Source organism: Castor canadensis, chromosome 4 (genome assembly GCF_047511655.1).
Source record: "Castor canadensis chromosome 4, mCasCan1.hap1v2, whole genome shotgun sequence".
NCBI classification, from domain to species: Eukaryota; Metazoa; Chordata; class Mammalia; order Rodentia; family Castoridae; genus Castor; species Castor canadensis.
Window position 1 is genome coordinate 182,102,832 of NC_133389.1, and position 8,094 is coordinate 182,110,925.

General features: G+C 42.6%; 1 long non-coding RNA gene across 1 annotated transcript; it reads right to left on the reverse strand.

Annotated features, from left to right (window-relative positions):
- Positions 1-402: 402 nt before the first annotated feature.
- On the reverse strand, positions 403-6,805 carry LOC141422411 (uncharacterized). The gene is made up of 3 exons (XR_012446954.1): positions 6,464-6,805; positions 3,560-3,655; positions 403-1,862 (listed from the first exon to the last, which is right to left on the reverse strand). It is a non-coding gene; the product is annotated as an uncharacterized lncRNA (long non-coding RNA).
- Between the last annotated feature and the right edge of the window lie 1,289 nt (positions 6,806-8,094).

Genomic DNA, 8,094 nt, shown 5'->3' on the forward strand with positions numbered 1-8,094 from the left:
TTTTTTACCTCCATATCAATAGCATGGTGCCCTTACTTCCCTTCTGGAATTGTATCAGAGGAGGCCTACTGGACTCACTCAGAGGCAACAAGTCTCAGTTTGTCAGGAGAGGCCACATGGACAACAGTGGCTCAGCTCTTCCTTCTCCCAGTCAGAGAAGGAGAATAGGAAGCTGGCCTCCATCTCCACCATCGGTAAAGAGGAGGCCCACCCCTGGAAGCCAAGGAGGCTGGGTGGGGGACCTGTGTTGCTGTGAGGGGGAAACTACCCACTGTCAACAGGAAGTTTAAATAATATCTACAGTCTCCAAATAAAATAATGCTCAAATGATTAAAATGCTCATCACCTAGAGAACCAGTTTGAGATCAAACTGAATGGAAAAGACAGAGAGCAGATTAGAAATAAATCTGACAAAGATTTTAAAGCAGCCATCAGTGCAATGTTTCAAGGAGCAATTACAAACACATGTGAACCATGCAAACCTCGAGTTTTCAACAAAGGAACAGAAGATTATAAAATGACCCAATGGGGATGTTCAATATGAAATGAGCTTTCAGCTTCTGGAGTAAATCCCACTTGGTCATGGTGTGTCATCCTTGTGCGTTGCTGGATTTGGGTTGCAGGCATTTTGTTGAGGCTTTTCATATCGGTATTCATAAGGCCTGTCGTTTCTTCTTATGTCTGTGCCTGGTTTTGGTCTCAGAGTAATGCAGGCTTTTGAAAATGAGCTGGGTAATGACTCATACTCTACTTTTTGGAAGAGTTTGTGAAGGATTGGTGTTAATTCTTTAAACTGTTGAAATGGTTCCCCAATGAAGCCACCTAGGCCTGGGATTTTCTTTGTGGGAAGATTCTAGATAGCTAATTCAATCTCTTTACTGGTGATGGGTCCATTCAGACTTTCCATCTCTTCTTTATTCAGTTTTGGCAGTTTGTGTCTTTCTAGGAACTTGCCTTGTTCATAGACTTTATTGGCATGCGCTGTTTTTCATAGGATTCCCTTAATGTACTTGTTAAATTTCTGTGAGGTCAGCAGTAATGTTCCCCATTTCAGTGTTCATTTTAATGATTTGATGCTCCCTCTCTCTCTCTCTCTCTCTCTCTCTCTCTCTCCCTCCCTCTCTCTCCCTCCCTCTCTCTCTCATCATCAATCTAGTTAAACAAGATTTTTGCCTTTTATGAGATGGAAAAAGTCCCCTTCTGTTCCTAATTTGCTGAGTTTTTAATCACAGATGGGTGAATTTTGATAAAAGTTTTTCTAGGGGGCTGGAGGTGTGGCTCAAAGTACAGTGCCTGGTTTACAAGCATGAACCCCTGAGTTCAAACTCCAGTTGCACCAAAAAAAAAAAGTTTTTTCTAAATCATTTGAAATCATTCATTCTTTACTCACTCACCACAGTAAAAAACAATCGGTTTGGTGAATACTATTGAAGAATATCCATGCAAATTCTTTAAGGAACTATAATTTCTGTTACAAAATATCTCATGGTATTTAACTTTTTAACTCCCATGCGCGTACTGTTTCAATCTCAAAATGTTTTTAAGCTGCGTGTGAAAGCACATGTTTCGAATCCCAGCACTTGGGAGGCTGTGTCAGAAGGACGATGAGCTCAAGGCCAGCCTAAGCTATATAGCACGATCCTGTTGTAAGAAAACAATAAAATGTAAAGTGCAAATAAGATGTATGCCTTGTTTGGTCAGGGAAGTCTCATGAATATTAATGAGCAATACAAGTCAGAAGGCACTGAGCTGTGGTCAGATGAGGAGGAGTGATAGAGAATTGGTATAGATGCGCTCTGGGAGAGGAGACTGCATGAAGTCAGATTTGCTGTCAGATCCTCAAGTGCCTTATCCAGGATGACCTGTTGGAGAAGACAGGCAGGTCATAGAATAGAATGAGAGGCAAGAAATAGAAACAAGTGTATAAGGATATCATTTCTGATTTTAAAAAATAAATAGAAAAAAAGGATTATCCAAAATACATTTTTGAGACATTTATTTAAAAAATAAAACTGGATTTTTGGCTCACTCTCAATATCAAAATTACTTCCAGATGGATAAAATATTTAATAACAAAATTTAAAATCACAAAATTATAAGGAATAACTTTGAGTGAAACTTTAATAATACTGAAGTAGAGGGATTTTAAAGCCAAAAAGTACAAAGGAAAACAAATGGATCCAAATATATAAAATATATTTAGCAGAAAAGGACAGCTAAAAGGAAACCCTTCTTTCACACTTTAAATCACCAACAATGTGCTAAAGAAAAAAATCTTCATGACACATAATAGACAAATGGTTAGCTTCCTTAATTTATGGGGAGTTTTTCAAGCATTAAAAATATGATTACACCAATAAAAAAATAGGTCAAGGGAAGAGCAAGCATTTAAAAGAAGAGTCAACACTTGCAGAGTTCTAACCTCACACCTTATCAAAGAGCTACAAGAAAAATCACGGTAAGAGGTGAAGACTGCTAGAGTCTAGCAAGGTGAAAAGGCAAGGGACACCAACCTTTGCTTAAAAATTCCCTAATCTCTAAAGTTTTCAGTTAGGTATTACTATCAACCTTTTGTGGCATTTTTCTTTTGCTTTAATGAATAAACTCCTTTCCCATTCTGAAATTAACGTTTACTTATAATTCCTGTTGCTTAAGGATTTGTCTTTTACATGTCGCTCTTCAGTTCCTTGAGAGCTGACCATAGGGTTGGACACTTCCAAATAGCTCATTAGGTGCAACCCTTCCCAAGTCAACAACAAAGCTGGATTTATCACAGCAGGTGACAACCTGTCTTTGCCTCTACTTGCACTGACATCTGATTCTGTCCCCAAACTTCTCTTGCTGCAGAGGAAGGAAATGAAGACCAGGGAAGGTACATTGCTTTGCCCCCAGGTCACAGAGCTGATAGAGGGTGGAGTCCAGGTAGAGGTCTTCATCCATCTCCTGGGTCCCCAGCTCAACATTCCCACCCCAAAGCTATATATCCTGTCCTCCTCCAGGCTTCCTGGTAACTGGGAAATGCCTACACTTTTCCCACCTGACTACCCCCACCTCTGCTCAGAAGGGGAAGCGGGAGCCCATCCTGCAGGCAGTTGCCATTCCCTCTGGCTGTGTCTAGGGTGTTCTACTGTCCAGGCTGTCCTCTGTGTGGCCCCCAATATGCTGCCCTACAGAAGTCAAGGCCGTGCATGGGACAGAGGACGCAGGCTCCACTCCCCCTCACTTAGAACCAGTGCTCAGACCCTGGGCTAGAAACCCAGTAGGAACCTGGACAGATGCTGGACTCAGCCTGGCTGGATCCACATTCCAGCTTGGGCCCCTGCTGAGTTGGTGGCCCGTCTGTGCCGCAAGTCCTCACCTCAAAGGTGAGACCAGCAAGAGGGCTTCACCCTGGGATCGGGGTAACCCATGTGAGGTGTTCGGCACAGGGACTACAAGTGTTACTCCTACAAGCTCATTCTGTTGCAGGGCTGGCATCTACTCAAGTTTATGTCGAGCCTTTGAACAGACAGACATTTCACTCTCTGTAGCATTGGAATTGGCGTCTTGAGGAGCTTACCAGCATTCCTTATCAAAACTTCTGAAGCCAAGCGTCCCCAGCACATGTGGCAGTGCTGCCCCACTTGTCCAGTGCGGAGTCCAGGTGCTCTGCTACCTGGAAAGGAGGAACCTTTCTGTTCCGTTCATAACAGGAAATGTCATTTTGCTCATAGAGCAAAAAAACTCTTATCTCATTTGGCAAAAAATGAATAATAAACCATAGAGACTAAATATTACTGTCACAGCATTTTTGTCTGGTGAGAAACCTGTTGGCTAAACTCAATACTGATTAAACATTCTATATGCAGTTATTCTCTAGATGACAAAAATCTTACCAAAACCAGCCCCACAGGCAAAGTTCATTTACGGTCAGGTTGTTTTACCCCAACAGTCCTATCCAAATATTGTGTTTCTCAAAGCTGACGTGCCTGGCCACCCCTTTGGGACCTGAGTTTTGATGAGAGGGAGCTCTTGGAGCTACCTTTTCTACTGCTTCCTCAGTTTCCCTACAATGAAACAATCTGAACTCAGTGTGAAGTTAAGGCATGCTTAATTTTGTGGATGGGTACCATCCCGATGTGTTGAGTCTGTTTCCAACTCATCAGTGAGAAAGAAGACCAGTCAGGATGGGCTGCTGTGTGTGTGTGCACGCCAGCAGTTCACACCAGCACACTCCCCATAGGCTCTCCTGTGCTCAGATGGCCGAGCAGGTGCATTCCTTGCCTTTCCAGTAGCTTTGCTTAAATTTCCACACTTTCCCTCCTGGGCTGCCTTACATGTAGAGAATTCTGTTAGATTTGTTTACCATCATCCCCTTTTCCCCTTAGTTCTATTGTTAGCTATAATGATCTTTTCTAATAGGTCCAAACTATGTAACAATCTATAACCCTCAATTGTGCTCTACCTAAAGTCACATCCACCATCCACCATGTGTAGCAGCCAGAATGAAGCAGAAGAGCTCCAGAGGTTGGGTGGATTTGAATTAACCATAAGCTATCTATCTGTATGATCAACAAATGTTCACACATGTGTGTGCACATTGAGCAAACACACTCATACACACATGTGAACACACACACACTTTTCCAGGATACCTTTGAAGTGTCAAGGGTCCAAAGGAACTCCTTTCCTATCCATGACAAAGCTCCAAGATCCAGTTCACCCTTCAAGTGCTGCCAGGACCTCAAAAGGTTTCATGGATTTTCCTTTTCAGTGCTGGAGATAGAACCCAAGGGAATCTCTGAAGGATTCTGAGTGCAGTTAGCATGCTTCAAAGACCTCTGAGGCAGCCAGGCATCGTGACCACTCTATAATCCCAGCATTCTTGGGCAGAGGCAGGAGGATTGCAAATTCAAGACCAGCACAGGCTGTTCAGATGGCTATTAAAAAGTGTCATAGACCAGATGTCTTATAAACAGCAATTGTTTTGTTTGGTTTTTGGTTTTTTGAAGCAGGGTCTCACTTTGTAGCCCAGGCTGCCCTCAAATTTGTGAATCCCTTTTCAAAAACAAGTCTGTGGCCATGGATGAAAAGATTATTTGGAGGGTCAAGAGTGGATGCAGGAAAGCTGGCTGGGAGGTGATTTAAGTAGTCTTGGCAACAGAGGAAGATGGTGCCACCATACTGGTGGCAGGTGTTAATGGAGAAATGCTAAAAGATTTGAGAGGGGCAAAGATGAGAATTCTTCAATTAATGAACAAAATTTAAGTCAATATACCAAGGTATAAATAAATTTATTATTTTATTTAAGGTAATTGATAAGAATAAAATTCATCAAAATTTTCTACCTATCATGTCTATACTTTGCAGAAACACCACTTATTTATCTAGCATTTATTTCTATTTGTAAATTTCTTTAAATGAAGAAAGTTTCAACAAATTTTGAGGACATTTAAAAATAATCCTTTTAGGTCTAATATTGAAATTCACTTCATCATACAGGTAAAAACTACGTAATACAATCAGCAAGCTCAGAATTCAAACTCTATTTGTCACTTCCTAGCACAGTGACTTTGAGCAAACCATTGAATCGGGGCTCTTTTGTTTTAGGGTGTAGATGGAGTCACCACACCTTTGCCTTGCATATGTGATGGTTGATATTTGTCATATAAAGTGACAAACACACCATGCCTGGCATGAATAGACACTTGGAAAAGAGTTGCAATTATTTGTAGAAGTTACAGATCATTGATCAGGAGACTTGCTGAATTGCCATCCCCAAATATTCTACTTTTAAAAACTGTGGTTAGTAGCCAGGCTCATGCCTATAATCCTAGCTTCTCAAGAGGCAGAGATTAGGAGGATCACGGTTTGAAGCCAGACTGGGCACATAGTTCGTAAGACCCTATCTTGAAAAAACACATCATGAAAAGGGCTAGCAGACTGGCTCAAGGTGAAGGTCCTGTGTTCAAGCCCTAATACCACAAAAAAAAGAACCCTGTGGTTAGGTAGATAGATAGGTAGGCTGTAGGTAGGTAGATGATAGATGATAGATGATGATAGATTGATAGATAGATAGATAGATAGATAGATAGATAGATAGATAGATAGATAGATTTTTGCAAATATCCATTTGGGCAAACTCTCAAGAGTTGTGTCCTTCAAAGCAATAACTTTTAAACCTTGTTTTTAGCAAGGAAATGCCATTTTATAAATAAAATATATGAAAGAAACAAAGGAGGAACAATTCTAAAAAGTGACAGAGAGATACAGAAATGATCTTATCAGTCCCCAGCCCTAATACACCCAGAGATACCGTCATGAAAACCAGAGGTCCCAAGAACACACACACACACACACTGATTTTCTCCCTCAGCTTGCACTGATAATCCACAAACCAGGTTCTCCACCTCCTCCTTCCTTCTGAATATTTGTTGACAGGCTCAGACATTGTAGGTTCAACATGCCTGGAACACCTGCTCACCTTGTCTTCTTCACCTCTCATCTCCTCCACTGCAGAATGACTGCCCATTCCTGTGCCTCTGCAGCCCAGTGACTAGGTCAGCTCACCCAGCTGAGTCACCTTGGGTCACATGCACCCTTCAGAAGCCTGAATGTACCCAGATTCTCTCAGCTTGTGCTGAGCAGCCTTCCGGAAGTGAGTCCTTGTCGTTGACTCCTTTGGCAGTCACTTTGTTAGCATATTAACACCATTAACTTCATCCATCAGTTGAGTCACCTTTAAACACATGGTGGCATACAGTCAGTGCAACTGAGCTTTTGACTCAGATTTGTCAGAAAATCACTTCCAAGGGGAAGTCAGCAGCCCTGGAGAGCCAGGGATCGGGTAAAGTAGAACCAGACTTCCTGTGAATTTCCATTTGGGCAAACTTTCAAGAGTTGAGTCCTTCAAAGCAATGACTTTTAAATTTTGTTTTTAGCAAGGAAATGCCATTTTCCAAATATAATTTTATGAAGAAAAGATATAAAAGAGATAAAGGAGGAGCAATTCTAACAAGTGACAGAGAGACATGTGATCTTATCAGTCTCCAGTCCCTGTCCCCAATAAACCAAGAGGTACCACCATGACTCAAAGGACCCCAAAACACCTCAAGCCACTGCCCTGGAGGCCATGTCAGTGTCCATAGAAGGTGTGGGGAAGGGACATGTGTGGATGGGGCACATAGCCTTACACAGACCCCATCCCTAGGAGCAAAGCTTTCTTCCAGTCTCCCGTCCACACACGACAGCCTAGGGCCTAAAATACCCGGAATCAGAGAAGAAGGGGTCACATCATTTTGGATTATTTCACTATAAGCAACAGAAATTGACTTTAATTACCTCAACCAAATATTTTTAAAAGGAATTTCTTGGACAAAGAGGGTGTGGCTCACAGACTTGGAAGAGAGCTGAAAAATCAGACTTAGATGGGGATCAAGGACGTCCCAGAGATCTAGGCTGGAGGAGAAAATCAACAGTCCCATCTGGACATCCTCTCTGGGATGAATCAAGTCCTGCATGGAAGAGATGATGCCCTCAAAGGAAACCCCAAAGATTCTCAGATGGCCACACAACAAGAGTCCACTGCAGGCTGGTGGAGTAACTCAAGGGGTAGTGCACCTGCCTGGCAATTGTGAGGCCCTGAATTCAAACTCCAGTGCTGCCAAAAAGAAAGAGCTCACTACAAGACCTTCTAGTATTTGGGGGAGGGAAGTTATGACTAAAAGGTCATAACCAAACTCTCTTATCTGTGGCTCTCTGTGTGCTCCCACAATGCCACAGCCTCATGGCTAACACCTACATCACTTAGGATTCAAGAGCAGCTTGCTCTCCTGGCCAAGACCCATGTGAGCTTCCAGCCCTGACCTTGACCATGTGATCTGCTCTTGAGTCTTCTCCAGTACTGACCGCTCTCTGTCCTCTACTCAGGCTTGCGCAGCTGTCTTCTCCTGGCTGCTGCTCTCTTCCAGGGTCCTGTTCCCTGAGTCCCCACCACTCTTCTGCACATGCTGTCCCAGCAGGAAAGATTTGCTCCCCTCAGTTACGCCACCACCCATTCCCTACTTGACCCCAACACTGTCATTTTGGCCTTGTTACAAAGTGAATATCTCTGGG